General features: G+C 44.6%; 1 long non-coding RNA gene across 6 annotated transcripts in view; it reads right to left on the minus strand.

Annotated features, from left to right (window-relative positions):
• Window positions 1-275: 275 nt before the first annotated feature.
• Window positions 276-17,372, minus strand: part of LOC146865865 (uncharacterized) — a 186,060-nt gene continuing 168,963 nt past the window's right edge. For 3 of the 6 annotated variants that reach the window (XR_014976713.1, XR_014976712.1, XR_014976716.1), the window contains 3 exons: window positions 3,767-3,821; window positions 3,090-3,249; window positions 276-759 (listed from right to left, as the gene is read on the minus strand). This is a non-coding gene — a long non-coding RNA (uncharacterized LOC146865865). Of the gene's footprint in view, window positions 760-2,657; window positions 2,745-3,089; window positions 3,250-3,766; window positions 3,822-17,372 lie in introns of those variants that run through there. The other 3 variants (XR_014976710.1, XR_014976714.1, XR_014976715.1) reach the window with 2 other exon arrangements.

Here is a 17,372-nt window from a genome sequence, read left to right on the forward strand (position 1 = left end):
TACAATATAGGTCCTGGCACCATCCCCCCTATTGGTCAAGATAGTTAGAGAGGTATAACTATATAACCAAGTGCTACACTCTCTCTTACAAGCACATAAACAGGCTGTATAAAAGTTGAAGGAAACAGTGCAAAGTAAAAGTAAAACAAACTAATTAAGGCATATATTTAAATGAAATTCAATAGTTTCTCTTTATTTTTTCACAATGAAACACACCCTCTTCAACCACACAAAATGCCCAACCCTCTCCCCAGACAAACTAACCCAAGCCCCAATGTCCCAAAATTCAAAATATCTAAAGAAAGTGAATCCCGGACCAAACTCCCTTTCCACCCTCTCCACCCAGCCGCAACAAACAAGTTTCTCCTACCCAAAAAACATTTTTTTATAAAGAGCTAGAAGAGGGCATTGTGGATGTCGGTTCAGAGCTGGTCCAGGCTTTGCTCCATCATGGTGAGCCGGCTCTCAATGGTGATCAGTCACTGCAGGATGCAGCACAGCAGTGGCCTGGTGTTTTCAGTTTGGGAGGGAGTAGCAGCAGTTGATGATGTAAGCTGGTGCCAGTGATGGGATGGTCGGGAGGCTGCAGGCTGAGGGGGACCATCTGCACTGGGGCCTGGCAGAGGGGCATTTGTTTCCTCCTCCACTTCAGGACTAACAGCCACCGGTATTCTCGCTGGAGACACTTCAGCCTCTGCTGCCACAGACGGGCCACTATCTCCTGCCTGCTGGGTCCTAAGGGTGGACCAGCAGGAGAAGCTATGTTGAGAAAAAGAAAAAAGCCAAATTGTAAATGATGATCTGTGCAAACAATTGTTTTAATTTACTGGGTGGCAAAGTAGCAGTACATCGCTGGTCCCCTAGGACCATTAGAACGTGATATGATATGATTAGGAGAATCACAAGGCCAATTTATGTTTTACCCACATATGCCTTGCATAAAAAGCCCTAATTGTTTGGCAGGAAAGTTTTAAGGCAGAATAACACTGGATTAAAAAAACAGTGACTTGATTTTTTTTCTTCTAAAGGCTTTTCAAGTAAATATAAACCGACACATTGAGTTAAAAAATAGGTTACCTCTCATTAATGAGTGTGAAATTATCCACTATGGAGTACAAGTTGTGTGTTGTGCTAAAATAATGAAGCCATGATCATTTGCTAGCCAGTGTGTTGGGTAGTTTGCTATTGTCTAGTTGACAATTATCTTTTTTTATTTCCAATGGCCCTCCTCTTCTCCAAATGCATGTCTCTATCTATCCTGACTCCAAAGTAGCAAATTAATAATAAACAAGTTACTACTTCACATGCCTCACGTATGAAATGCAGATATTATCCTGCCTGCTGTAAGTAGACATTGGTGAAAATGATGGACTGCCCTACAGGAAAAGGAACAGACTATATAGATTGAATTTGGCACATTTGGCACAGTGTATCCCATTCACCAAATTTGACATCAAATTGTGCACTTTACTCAATTGCCTCGCCCCCGCCACATAATATTTATTTCCAACAAATTAATTCACTGGACAGTAAGCAGAGAAAGAAAACTTGACTTACTCTACTGCAGGCTAGGTTAGAAGGATTAGGCGGGCAAGGTATAGCTTTTTCTATATGGAATAGAAGGGCCACTAGACTGATCATTGATTCATCATCTGTAGATTATTCAGTCACTGTACTAGTCGACGGAAGTCAAAAGGGAAAAACCTGATCAGGTGTAAAATAAATCTGTTAAGGGAAACCCCGAAATATATTTTGGAACACTTCACATGGTTATAAAATCAAATGTAGCATATGCAAGAATGGATTTTTTTATTTTTTGGTAGGCTGGGACGGAAGAATAAAGGAGTGAAGTAGTAAGAGGTGACTGAGCGGGCAAAGGGAAACCACACAACTTGTTTGTTCGGTTTGCAATGTATTAAAAACATTGTAAATGCTGCATTAACTGCAGAAGACGCACATTGCACAGCCAACACTGCAGTCACAAATTGAATTGAACCATCCTGTACTTGGTCATGGTTGGCAAAATGCCATGGGGTGGGGGTGATGAATGATGGGTGGGATACATCTGGCTCATTTAACAAATACAGTGAGTCCAGGGAGTAGAAAAAAATAAAATGTGCCACCCACTTTGAAGCATAGCTTTCATAACCCTACATAAACAAAGTAAGCAAAGTAAATGAGCAGCATGCTCCTCATGAGGAGAGCTGCCTTGCTTTTTCATCCAAACAATCCGAATATTCATTCATCCCTTCATTCTAAGTCACCCATAGCCATCATGATTATGTCTTACTTAAATTCTCTCATCCAGTCGTTCACCTAAATATTCAATCTATTATCCATCCATTCAATATCCACCCTTTCTTCCAATGATCCTTTCACCCATCTATCCCTTTACCTACCCATGCATCCTTTCACTCACCCACCCACCTGTTAGCTTCTACACCATTTTCCTTTCTTTTAACCTTCCGTTCTTTCACATTTCCCTCAAGCCATCAACACTCAGTATGTGAGCTTTTGTGAGTAATAAATAGAAGAGGCCATATTACCTCAACCGCAGCTGGTAAAGCTGGGGGTTTCACAGTTATGTGTTGATTACACCCTGGTACTAGCTAGTGAGTATAATAGTAATTGCAAGAAATGATGTGGCTTACCAGTGTCCGTCCCTGCTGCCGCTTCTACCCCTTAAACTGACTTTCCTCCCCCTGCAGTGGCACTGGAGCCTGCTTCACTTGTGGTCTGTGAGGCTACAATAACACATGTCCATATTTTAGACGCTAGATAGGCCACCCCTTAAATACAAAAGCAATACATCACTACAGTTAAGTTAGCACTGCAGTAACAAAAATATCACTCTGGGCATTTCATTGGTTCACAAAGTTAGAGAAGCCAGGGGTAGAATCATGTTCCATGAAAGACACATGGTGTTGGTTGGCACATGCAATGGGAGTGGAAGCTCATACTTGTCCAGCCATGCTGCACTGTCATGGGAAACTTCTTGTATACTGTATAAATGAATGAGACAACAGCACAAAACATTGGGAGGTATCATTCAATCAATCAATTTGGGATTTGGGAAGCGCACTACTTACCCGTAAAGGTCTCAAGGTACAGGGGGAGGGGTGGAGCAGCTCTGTCTCATCCGAAGAGCCAGGTCTTGAGCCTCTTCCTGAATGCTTGCATTGTGGGGGTTCGTCTGATTCTGTGGGGAAGATTGGTATGATGATCTTGGCCACTCTCTCGTGAACTCAACTGTTAGATCATGAGCAGGAAAAAGAAAGCCTTTTCAACAAACATCCATGGTGAATATTATTTATAATACTAGCTTACTTGGACCTGCAATCTTCATATTAGGCAGTAGAGTACCAAACAAAAAATGTGTTATTCCCAGTCTTTCTCTTACAGTACCACAAGATATATCAGAGAGAGGGAAAGATATCAACAAAGCAGAAGATAAGTGAACTAGAGACTAGAGACAGAAAAAAAAGCTACCAAATAAGAAAACCATACCAATAATGATAAAAAGATAATGCAGGGATAACAGTAATTAAACACAAATGTAATACATTGTGCTTTGCACAAGTGGGTGCATATCCTGTCCTCAGCTCCACGTGGAAGGAAGAAGGCAGTTAAGGATGTAAGAGAAACTATTTCTCTCCATCAACACCAGTCTCCAGGCAACAAGTACCATCCTGGAACTCAGCACTAAAAAATAATAGGGCAGATTGGGGTTAGTAGAGCCCTCAGCAGTGGCGCAGGTGGTTGGTACCTCATGACCAGGTTCTATGGATCCTCAACAACGTCCCTCTTCTTGCCCTTGGGTGCTGATGTAAGAAATGAAGAAGATAAAAAAAAATAGTTTAGTGATTCAGTTAGTCCCCACAAAATTATAATGACAGCCAAACGCAGTCACATAATAGTACTTATCTAAAACAGATCATCTAGTGTACTAGTTTTGAGTCTATCAACTATCGTTGAGTTGGCCATACTAATCATAAAATACCTATTCTAAATTTACTTAACAAGAACTACATTCGGAACTAATGCATTGCAGTGAATGATCTTTGATTTTATTCTTATTTCTCAATCTCAACCTCCTTGATCAACCAACTCAGTCTCCCTTTTTTCAATGCACAGATGCATTCTACACATCACTGTTAGCTTGGAACTGTACGAGCTACATAAACAAAGTAACAGAGAGAATGCTAACACTACTATCACTGATTCACTATGGTGACAGGAGGACAGTCTGCAATGGCTTATTAATTATTAAGTCAGAGTGAGCGCCAATGAGGTGTAAGAATAGGTAGCACTGCTGAGCACCTGCCTAGCAGAAACTGGAAACTGGATCACATAATATTCCAATGTAAACTAAATGTAACTTACCTCTGAGTTTGGGCAGCATTTTATTTGGAAAGTTTTTTTAGCATTGTAGAACACAGATGCAACAAATCATTAATACTCACTGATCCCCAAAATCTCAATGCGTAGCAGGTCGAGCAAGTCCTGTTCGCGGTCCCAGATATCTGCCCAGCAGTGCGTCAGCTGCTGAATTGTGTGCCAAACCTGGCTGGTGTACCACATGCACTGGTGCACCCTCCCTAATGATTCTGCAGGTGGTATCCGCTGCCGGGCCTGCTACCATGATCGATTGGAGGTGGTGCTGCCCAAAAAAAATGAGTGCTGCCACCTCCGCCTTGCTAAAGATTCCCTGGGGCTGCATACCTGGGCAGTGGCCTCCTCCATGATAATGGGTGGGTTACAAAAGAAGAAAAAGGATAGGAAACGAGAGGAAAGGAAAGGAAAGGATGCACCTGAGAACCCTGTGGTGCTATTCGCATGTGTTTTGGAACCGGAGAACACACTCCGTGTTCCCATTGCAATGTGAGGGGTGCACTTGCAAACTCTGCCTGGACTCTGCATTGCGAGGTGTAGAATCTCTGCAACTTCATGGACTTCCGCATACTGCAACTCCGCGAAATCCGCCCCGGCCTACTTAGATTAACCTTTAAAGTTGTTTGTTTTTTAGGGAAGTTTTACCAAAAAGTATTCACTCATTCATGCACCATTTATATCCTCATTCTAACATTGCATCTTTTTTCATAAAGTGTAAAACACATACATTTTACAATATTTTGGACTCTAGGAGTTTATTAGTTTACTGTTCTCTATAAGCTCATATTTTTCTACCGATTTTCTATAGAAACCATCTTTAAATCCTATTTCCCCTCATGGTCACGAAGATCATGAAGACGTCGCAAAATCGCAAAACAAAAGTAGACATTCAATAGCTACCAGCACATTCAAAATGCATAAATATAAATCAGATTCTAACCATGACACTAGATATATTACAATCCAAATTACTCAATAAAAACATATATGCCTTCTTCAATGTGTCTATCACAGTAAGTAAGACTCTTTCACTGGGATCTGTGATACAGTACATCACTGTGTCAGTAATTCTCTCCGTCAGTGTATACGTATTTGAGTGAGTCTGTGAATGAGTGCGTCAGTCTCTCATTAGGTCTCTAAGTGGGTGCATCACTGTCTGAGTGGGTCTATAACTGTATATCTGAGTCTCTAAGTGTGCCTGTTACTGGGTGTCTCACTCAGTGGGTCGGTAAGAGACTTTGAGTCTATCAGTGGGTAGGTGACTGGGTGCATTCGTGTTTGAGTGGGTTTGAAAGCCCATGTCTCTGTACCTGAGTGGGTCTCTGAATAGATACATCAGTGTCTCAGTGAGTATGTCATTGGATCTCTGAGTGGATCCGTCAGTGTCTGACTGTGTCTTTGAGTGGGTGTGTTAGTGTCTAAGAAAGTCTGGGAGTCTGTGCAGTGTTTGAGTGGATCTATGTCTATGAGTCGGTGTCTGGCTCTCTGAGTGGGCCTCTGAGTGCGTGCATCAGTTTCTCACTGGGTCTCTTAGTTGGTACAACAGTGTCTGAGTGAGTCTGTCAGTGGGTGCATCGGTGTCTCAGTGGGTTTGTGAGTGAGTGCATACATTTATGAGTGCATGCATCAGTTTTGAAGGGGGTCTCTGAGTGGTTGTGTGAGTCTTTGACTACCTCTGTAAGTGGGTGTGTCAGTGAAAGAGTGTGACTGCTAGTGGGTGTATGAGTTCCTGATTGGGTATGTCACTGGGTGCATACGTGTCTGTGAGTGAGTGTGTGAGTGCCTAAGTAAAAGTCAGGGCAGGTGTGTAATATATATATATATATATATATATATATATATATATATATATATATATATATATATATACATAAATAATATATATTTATTTCTTGGACCAATAATCAAGAAGTTGTTGTGAAATCCCTGCGGCATTACACAGGGAAGCTATGCTGATAGTCGTCGCATTGTTGCGAATATCGCACGTGGTCAAAAGGAAAATCTTTTGGACACATAACGTGTGTCATTAATACCCTGTTGGACAAACATGGGGTCAGAGTACGTCCACTCTGACCCCTTATATTAGCATTCATACAACGTTCCCCAATCCATAAAAATGAAAAGCCGCAACTTTCTCACGAATAATCTCACTGTCTCTGCAAAATATCCTCGGCCACAGATATCACTAACCTTTTCTTCTCAAATTTCTCAAAAACTATGAATCGGCCGAAATTGTCCATGTGCAACAAAAATCACCAGGCCATTTGTTTTGAAAAATGTCATGACGGTCCGTCAAATGGCACTAAAGTTATAGGTAAGTAAAAAAATGCTTTTCATATGGAAACATGGTCCAAACTATAACTACCTTCTGGCTTATCCAAAACAGAAAAGAAAGTGTGAAAGCCAAATTTCAAAGTTCCCAATGATTTATTAATTAATTAAAGTGGCAGCAATGCTGTCCTCATCTTAATCCTCACACATTTCGCCTCCCATTATCAGCATGCATATATAGAGTGACATTACAGTGTGGCATTAGTAGTTATAGTTATGGTTACCAGAGATAAGAATTCCTTGGATTTTTCAACATTAATATTTGTGTGCCTGTTTGACGTATATCCACAAAACGTAATGAAAGCAAGGTTTGAGCATGCTACCTTTGACTATCCCCAGATCAATGCTTTGAGACAAAGACAGAGGCATCATGGATTAGGTAAAGAGGAGCATGGGACCATGCTTAAATCTTTCAATCGATAGCCATCCAGGTGTTCTGGTGGATTGGTAGTACTTCACAGGGAATCTTACTACATAGTCCTACACCTTTCACCATGGGCAAACATGCTCCGACTTTCACATGAAATACTATTCTGGGTGGATATATAATGAGACATATTAGGCTACCATGTTCTTGTATTTGCTTTAGCCACCAAACCATCTGTTTTCCACCTTGGCCAGGACTGGACCACCTCGCAGGCACTAGGCATTTCCCCAGGAGGCTGGAAAGTTGCAGGCTGGTTTTGGTGCATGTGGGCACTGATTTTGACTCTCGAGGCTAGGGAGGTTGCTGGCTGTCCAATGCACTTTAAAACCAATTGCAAAAACAGATGGTTTTAAAGCATGCACACCAATTGGTATGTGCATGCACAAACTTAAATAAATTAACTTTTTCAATTAGATTTCATATTTCATAAGTCCACCATAAAGAGCGATAATTGCTACCAGTTGATGAGCTGCACTGCTGAGCCTTACTACATATTGCACCTGAGACTTAAAAATGTTTTGGAGAATGTTGAATGAAATGTTGTGAATTTCTGTTACAGGACAGTAGAACACGCATATATTTTATACACACAAAGCTCGCCTGATCTGGGGTTCGCGCTGTCCTGTGACACACTACCCAGCGGCTTTTCTTACCCTGAACCCTTAGTCAGAGCCCTTAGTCAGAGGCTTAGCTATCAATAGTGCCGCAGGTACAGTGGCACCTGCACCCAGAGGCCTGAGGGGCCCACTGAACTCAGACCCGCTATGGCATATCATGCCATTGCTACGTCACTGCCCTTAGTGTATGCTGGGACTTGAGAAGACCGTCTTAAATACAATATTATCCTTTTAATTAACATGGCTCAAAGTGGATTGGTCTGCTTGCTGAGGTTACTCTCTGTGGCATATGGGGGCTGGTCTGTCAAAATTTACCAGTGGTGCTTTTGGCTCCCTGTCCAGCCTTTTGTACAACCTGATCATTCTTTCTAGGGATTAGTGGAACTCGTGTAGTCTGTGGCATTACATAACAACTCCTCGAGATTCCACGGACATCTGCCAATGCCCCAAAAATATGCACATCGCTTTGCAATTTAGAGCCAGTATTGTGAACAGTGCTGTAAACCCAGCGTGCGAGGGACCATGAGATGCACAAGAGTGTGTGGCCATTCAAGTTGATTTTGCTGCCAATCAAGTAGAAATCTACTTGAGTGGCAGATAATCTACTCAAGAATCAGGCCTTCACTTGTGACCACCCATGATCCCCTGCATTAGAAAATCATCCTGGGGATGCCAAATCTCACTCAAGCTCGCATATCCGGAGTCTTGTGGCAAACAAATTCTGCCATGCGGCGATCGGCGGAATTTGGCCAGAACTCTGCGTTCCAAGAGTAATGCTGAGTCACCAAATTCCACCAATTTCGAGTGTGGAATGAAACATTCTTCCGCATTCTTTCAATAGTTCTAATGGAGAAGACAGTCCACAAATGTTTAAAGGTGAATCCTTTAATGCACACTCAAAATGCCATCTTGCAGACTGCTGAAATCATAATAGGAGATTATAACATTTACTGGGACACATGGAAAATGCAGTCATACCCTTGTTAAATCAAATATTCTTAAATGAAACCTTAAAACTGCAAACTCAATACAATGTTTGATGGACCAGTTCTGGAGGTATAACCAGCTGGATATTGTCTGTGGAGCGGACATGGATGAGTACCCACAAACTTTACCATTTTCTCAGTCCCCAACTATAGGCAGAGATGGGTACAACACAATCTCTGAGGAACATAGATGCTAGAGATTCACATATTTTGCAAAGTTTTTGTTGATTCAGTGTGAAGGCATGACAAACTATACTGCATGACAAATATACCACACAGGAATGGTCCCTTAAACCAGCGGTACATGGTTCAGCCCTTTGGGATGCAAAGTTGATATCTGGTCACTAAAATATCCAACAAAGTTGGTATTGGACACCATGCTATTTGCACAAGTTAAGACTCATCAAAGATAGTCTTATAACAGAAGAACTGAGCATAACCTGTGGATGCAGTTTAACAACATCCAAAATCCACATCTTTCCCCCATTACTAGCTATACTCTTTTCCCCATGCAAATTTCTTCAGCTAATACCTAGAGGAATTTGTGTAGGAAAAAAACAAAATGTACTCAAATTTGATATAACTCAGACACAAATCATAATCTGATCTCTGCCTCAAAGAGCATTTGCACCTGAAGTCAGATTACACTCTGCCAGAGGCCATAGAGCCTCTATTAAGCATATGGTAATATTGTGAATTATTATCCTGATGCTGCGTGGTCAATATTGCAGGTGGATAAACAATCCTGTGATATGCAATTGTTCATGGAGACACTATATTCACACTTCATTGAAATGCCCATGCTATGCTAATTTAAAGAGAAGGTGGAAGAAAATGGGTTCCTGGTTGACAGGAGTATGAGCCCTGGTCAAGCAGCAACCTCAGTCCATGTCAGGGTAAGGCACATGCAAACCCCAAGTTAAGCCGCGCTGAACCCCCCGGTAGCTTGGCACAGAGCAGTCAGGCTTAACTTAGAGGCAATGTGTAAAGAATTTGTGAAACACCTCAAACAGTAAAAAAGTGAAAACATCACACCAACTTAATAAAATATAGAAAAGTCAATAAACAAAACCGCACCAAAATGGCTAGAATCCAATCAGTAGAACCAGAGGAATTTTAAAGGATAAACCACAAAACAGCGCCAAAAAGCAGAAAGGGCCAAACACAGCTATGTAGCCATGCTGGACTGTGTCAAAGTCAAAAGTTCAGGAGCACAGGTCGGATACAGTCCAAGAAGGTTATAGGGTATTACCACACCTTACTTCACCACGCACATCTTTACCTCACTGATTATATAATGCATACCACTTCCACACCTTTTCAATCAATCACATTAGAAACACCTTCACCACGCATTTCCTTACCATGCATACTTTTACCACGCTTACTGTTTCTGAAAATTCCTATCACAGTCTAACACTGCCACCTACTGTTAAAAAAGTATACATTAAATCTTAATATATTTAATTAATTGCCTTTGTCATTTACAAGTTTGGCACTATTTGAACATTTAATAATTTGGGGGGGATACCCCTTAAGCCCCCTTTTATATTAACCCTCAAATGCGTGGTTTTGACTTGCGTTGGAAAGACTTGCGTCCCAACCGTCTTTACAATGTAAAAAATGCATGTAAAATGTAATACAATGTAAATACTTCGTAGTAAAGGCTGTTTCCCTCCCAGAATAGTTGTGCTGAAGGTTTACCTTCTCAACTTTTGTACCAAGAGTCCCGTTCACTTCGAAGAGGGTCGCAGGGAGCAAGGAGAGACTATGATGAATGGTCTCTTAATATATCGCCCACCAGAGCTGCTAAACGATTTTACGGCTAATCTTATGGACCTGGCCACCCAACTAGCCCTTAAACACACTAACTTTCTGGTCTTGGGTGATCTTAATCTACACCTAGAGGATCAACTCAAAACGGAGGCACAAACTGTATGCAAGGAACTTGCGAGCATACAATTAAAACTCGAATCTGTGGGGGCGTGGTTACGCGCGGCAGCGTGATGGCCGTGTTTTGAGGTAGCTCTGGACCCTCCATCCTAAAATTCATCAATCCATCATAAATATCCGAGTCCCGAAGTTGTGGATGGCCGCCTGAAGTGACTGGGACCCAGCCGACCCGCTTTCCGAACCTGCTGGACTCGGACTGACGGAGCGCTGCCTGCTGCGGCCTGGGGCCTTCCCACACCCTGAGGCCGTGTCCTGCGGTGATTCCTGGCACCGCTGTGGCCGCGCCGGAGGGAGGGCACGCTGCAAATCTACATCGTGGCTTGCGGCCTTGTCTGCGAGGTCTCGGACGGATTGCAGCGACTACGGAGGCGATCTCTCCTGTTCCTGGGAGTCAGAAGTGCCTGCCTCCTGTGCAGTGAGTTCGGTTGCCCTGGGGGGGGGGGGGGGGACGAGAATCACTGCAATTCGTGCCCTGCAACTCTATAATCAGCCCCGCCCTCCAGGCGGATGGTGCTGGCAGGAAAAGACAGTTGATCTGGGGGACCAAACACCCAAAACTACCTGGCAGTGGTGTGATCTGATCCTGTGGGACCTGAGGGGGGAGGTCCTGTTCCTGATCTGCAGTGCCCTCGGCTTCTTGGGGGTGATAAACTCACTGCCATTGTGGGGCCCTGTCGCTATCTAATCGTGGCACAACTTCATGTGAAAGGATTGGCGGGGGCCCCCGCAGCAGATATAGATACTGCGCCGGAGAGACCCTCCAGTGTGGAAACTGCTGGTGGGTCAGAGAGTGAAACCCCTGAACTCACCCTGAGGGACATAATGGAGGCAATTGCAGGGATGCGCACCTCCATGGAGTAACGCTCTGACGCCATCACAGTAGAAACGACTGATCAGGGCAGACCTCACCAAAACGCATGAAAAAGTCAAGCAGTTGGAAATCACCACGCAGAGTTTGGTAGATGATGTTTCGCAACTCCAAAATGAAGTCCAGGTCCTTCAAACCTTTAAAAAACTAGCCAAAGACAAGCTGGATGATTACGAGGGGTACTCTTGGCAGAACAACGCTCGCAACCTAGATGTTCTGGAAAAGTCAGAGGGGCAGACACCGGACTTGTTTGGTGAAGACCTTGTGCTCAACCACCTCATCCCGAAGGGCCTCTGGAAGTTTTTTGTGGTTGAGATGGCCCTCAGAGTCCTGGGGGGGGGCACCCAAAGCCTGAGCCCCCCCCCCTCGTCCAATTTTGGCAAGACTCATGAACATCAGAGACCGTGATGGGATATTACAGAATGCCAGGAGCTCACCGCCTCTCAAGTATGAAAACTCCACTGTTACCTTTTTCCCGGATTTCAGGCAGGCCGTGCAGATGCAGCGGCGGTCTTTTTGGCCATCAAAAAGACTCTGAGAGACAGAGGGATGAAATACGCTATGCTCTTCCCAACCGAATTGCGGGTCGAGGCAAGTGGAAAGGCTTAGTTCTTCGAACATCCAGAGGTGGTGGCGGACTGGCTGGAGGGATGGAGAGACGCCGGGGAACATAACCCACGCTGATCCTTGCACTGAGTGTCCCCACATGCTATGTCGGACCTTGTTTTGATTAGGCCCACTCTGGGGTTTCTGTACATCTTGATTATTCTGGCCCCGGGCTCTGCCGGCAGTGCTTCTGTGCGGAACTGTATACGCTGGGTTCAATGACTCTGTATTCTTGACTGTTGAATTCTGGTGGCCTTCCAATGGTGGACTCATTTTTCATATTTCCTTCCCTTCTTTTGGGGGAGGGGTGGAGGGTCGGGGGGTAGGAGCCTTCTTCCCCGCATTTGACTACTGTTTGTATTTTTCTGGGGCGACAGGCACTCTGCACAGTTTCTTCAATGGGCTGGTTAATGCCCAGGGAGGGGGGTGTTGGATTGAGGGTTAGGGGTAATGGGTTGTTAGTTGTTGTTTCATCGGCTTCACTGATCAATATGGTTTTGGGAGATGGTCTCCCATATGACCCACTATCGTGGTTATGCACTGGGACAAAAGCTTCACCTTAATAAGTTGGAATGTGAATGGGCTGGGGGAAAAGGTAAAACACACTATTGTCCTGCAATATACAAGGCAACATTCCCCAGATATAGTCTTCCTCCAGGAGACACATCTCATCGGTAATATATGTAAAGCCCTAAATAGATGGGGATGCAGGCTCCTGACACATTCTGGCTTCACCTCTGGGTCAGGGGGAGTGGGAATCATGGCTGAACACTCCTTCCCCTTTTCGGTTCAGTCCTCGCACACTGATGACCATGGGAGGTATGTCGCAACCATGAGACAATGGGAGGGAAGGGCGTTAACTATGGTATAGGGGTATGTCACGCCTGGGCTGCAAAGTCAGACTTTTGCAGATCTGGTCACTCAACTCCTCTCCCTACTGGAGGGCCTGCAGCTGATGGTAGGTGACTTTAATGCTGTTGCATCCAGTACACTGGACCGCCAACCCCCCCCCATGCAATGGGCCCCTCAAGTAGTTGGCTCCCCGGCTTCCTGGAGGCCTTCGGCCTCTCGGACGCTTGGAGGGCGTTTCACCCCGGGGACTTTTACTCTGGCGCTCACCGTAGCTCCTCGCGGATTGACTATTTACTCCTGCCCGCCTCTCAACTCATGCACGTCAATGAGGTTCGCCACCTTGCACGTGGCATATCCGACCACTCGCCGGTGTGGGCCAGGCTGGTTCTAGGTGACCAACGAATTGACATGGTGGCGCCCATCAACCCCTGGTACTTGCAAAACCCCAGTGTTCGCAAAGACCTGTTGATGGCAATTGACTTTTACTTCCAGGAGAATCTTGGCTCTGTTGACTCCCCCCAAACTCTCTGGGAAGCGTTCAAATCGGTGATTAGAGGGACAGCCCTCTCTCTCATAGCGGGAGTTAGGAACGAAAACTCCAAACAGCTTGAAGAGGTTGAACAGGAGATCCTCCAGTTAGAGGCAGAAACTGGGAGGAGGGATACCCCAGAAGCATTGCAACTCTTGCAACTGAAAACAGATGAATATAAAGCCATTGTCACAGATCAGGCCAAAACCTGGGGGAAGGAGAGAGATGGTAGCATGTATGAATGGGGAGACAAAGCAGGGAAATTAATCGCCTGGTTGGACAAGAAGGAAAGGGACAATCGATTGGTGCCCGAACTGACGGCTGACTTGGGTGCAAGGCTAACAGATACCATTCACATTGTCGAGGAGTTCACTACACACTACAGGGCTGTGTATCAGGCACAGTCGTCCCTCCTGGAAACAGACTCTGCTGACCTCTTCCAATACATCCAGCTCCCAGTCCTCTCTGAGGAAGACAGGAGTTTTTTAGATAGCGACATTACGAATGACGAGATCGCGCAGGCAATCAGGCAGCTCCGACCGGGAATGGTGATGGGCCCCAACGGGTTACCCATTAAGCTCTATAAACTGCGTCCTGACAAGCTTCCCCACATCTGAGGGCTATGTTTGAGGAAAGTAGGAGAGAGGGAGAGTTGCCGCCTGACCAACGACTAGCGTCGATAGTAGTCATCCCTAAGGAGGGAAAGCCTAGAGATAGATGTGCTTCTTATCAACCCATCTCCCTGCTCAATACAGAACCGAAAATCCTCGCCAAGCTTTTGGCCACCCGCCTATCGTGTGCGATTAGTGCCTTAGTACACCTGGACCAGTCAGGCTTTATGCTCCAATGCAATACTGCCCTGAATCTGTGGTGAGTGCATGGAGTGATAGGACAGGGTGATACCATCAGAGAAGATGCTGTGATCTTGTCCTTAGATGCCTCCATGACGTTTGATACTATCAAGTGGCCCTACCTCTATGCCGTCCTTCTCAAGTTGAAGTTTGGGCCGCAATTTATATAATAGGTCAGACTCCTCTATTCCGCTCCTCTGGCGCAGGTGATACTTAACAAATGGTCCGACTCCTTTTCTCCTAGTCGGGGTACCAGACAGGGGTGCCCGTTGTCACCCCTGCTATTTGCCCTATCCTTGAAGCCTCTCGCCACCTGGATCCGGCGCGACTCGGCCATACATGGATTGTGGTGGTCGGCGGAGTGGGAGGATCGCATCTCGCTTTATGCAGATGACATTCTTCTGTACCTCCCCCAAGAAGTCTCTCATATGTGTTTTAGACAACTTCACATCCTTCGGTAGGTTTTCAGGGTTTTCTATCAACTGGAATAAATCCCTTCTTTACACACTGAGTGGCGGAGCTCTGGCTCTCCCCAGCGGTTGTCCAATACAGGTGGTGACAGATGGGTTTCGCTACCTTGTGGTAAATATTTAAATTACCTGTACTATTTTTTATGCGGTAAAGTCTAGTAAGAATAACTCAGTCAAAATAAGAGGCAGAATCCGTGGTATTAGAGGTTCTGAAAAGGGCTTTATTCCTTACAAAGGAATCATAGTTCGAACTAGGCAATCTTATTCCATCACCACGAAGGTTCAGGAAGGGATAGGCAATACATTATTGACAAGTAATAATATATATATGAAAAGCATTGCATTAAGACAGATGCAGGAGGCGTAACAGCTGATAATACAGATAAGAATACACATACGTAATGAAAGTAGGCGTAAATACAGGCGTATACTAGAAACGTCACTTAAAATGATGTCACAAGTGGGTGGATCCATAAGAGAATCCTGCAGTGTCAGCAGGAATATTTGGCAGAGATGCGCGCGCAGCCGCATGACGTGTGATTGACGTGCAACTAGAGGGTGAAGGGGAATTGACATTTAGCTCTACATGTGGAGACAAAAGTCTGGGGGGTCAGGTCAACCTAATCCCAAATCGTATCTAATATCTTTGTTTAAGGAACTGTGTTATCCAAAAGGAAAGGTTTCTCGGACGGAATCTATTCTATACTGACTGTTAGTGCATGTACAAGCGTCTATGTGTCTACATGAGATGCGAGGGGGCAGGAATCTTCCATGGTAACAGGGGCTATGAATTACTTGCAAAAAGACAGCGAGGCCAAGCTCTTTGCTCGGTAGCTGGAAGGATGTTTACCTAAACTACTAGACAGGAATGCATTGGATGAGGAGCGGAGCAGATAACTTGAAGGCTGAATACAGTTTTTGGCAGGCAACAGGCCGCGTCAGGCACCGTTAGCCGCGCAGGGAGTAGGACAAAGTTCATGGATACGGATGCAGGTCCAGGCTGGAGCATTTCAGAGGCAGAAGCAGGAAGTGGCTTGATGACAGAATTCAGGGCCTACTCGCCTGAACTGTAAAACTAGAAAAGTGAACCATATAAAGTCGGTGGCCAATCATACTTAGGAATGAAATATTTGACCCATTCATGGCGGATCTGAAAGAGGACATGTTGACGTTGGACGCACATGTATTTGCGTCTTCATAACTGGAACTGGAGGGAACATACATGTACTTGTAGCATGTACATGGAGCCATTGGGGTCTAAGATAGGGGACACAATTGACCATAAAAATTCATATTTCCTCATTCCCACCTTGTCCCCTACGGACCCTTATGAAATATCCATCTTCATCAATCCATCAATCTGTTCATATAGCATCATTTGTTCTTCTTTCTTCTTCCGGGATCTTGAGTGAAAATTCGAAGGCGGGATACACGATGTGGCACACAGACCACAAATCGCTGGCCCACATTGTAGACACAAGCAGAAACTGAATAGAATGAGTAAGCCAATACCTAGGAAGGATAGGATCCTCCATCCCCAGGCTGACAACACGCTCCAGAACCAACCGGACCAAGTCCAGGTGCCTGGATTCTGGTGTATCTGGCTTACGATCTTATGAAGTCGAGTTATGGCTTTATATACTGACGGCGCGTTTTCTGGTATGAAAACACAGCAACTTGATCCGATGACCCTACAAGCTCCGCCCCTATCGGCCAGGATGACGTCAAGGACAAGACGATTTTGAATAACAACAATCCGCATCGCAGACTGCTCCTCTGTTAAGTTGCCTAAAGCGGAAGTAGTTTCATTCACTACTGCTTCAAGGGTTCTAGTTAATCTACGTATCAACTTACTATTAGTGACTGTACCTATGTAGGGAAAGAAACCTTTATTGAAATCTGTGTATTGCTCCCATGCTGTTTCGGTGTAGTCGACAATCGGGAGATCTCTCTGCTGTCTATTGTGTACTAAATGGGTATTCCTATGGTAATCAGGCGGGGCTAGGAAAACAGGTGGCAGAAGGAATGCAATGTAACAGGTACCATCCCAATCTAGGGGTAGGCGTATGTATGCGGTGTGACCACAGATGAAGTAGAAATGACGAGAAGCTCTAAACGTAGATTTGCCTTTATCACTGAATTCTATTACAGTGGTACATTTGCTATGGCCCATGTGAATTGAACCATTCTTTCTTACACATAATTCGCCTCTAACTGGAAATACTGACATAGCGGGCAAGATTGGTGTAGCTTCGGATTCAACATTCAGGATCATGAGATTAAGTGTAAAGTTACCTAATCCATATACTTCGTTTTCTAGATCAGTTCCTGTTCTTTTGGGAAGTCCCTCCTTGTTAGGGTAGCAGACTTTAAGTAAAACTAGGTTCAGGTTTCCCCACACCCAGTTGTCTTGATAAACTACTGAATTTGAATCTAGGGAATTAATCAAACTAAACCATGCTCCACAGGAGCCATTGTGGGTGAATGGAT

Source organism: Triturus cristatus, chromosome 2_1 (assembly GCF_964204655.1).
Source record: "Triturus cristatus chromosome 2_1, aTriCri1.1, whole genome shotgun sequence".
Classification (NCBI taxonomy): domain Eukaryota; kingdom Metazoa; phylum Chordata; class Amphibia; order Caudata; family Salamandridae; genus Triturus; species Triturus cristatus.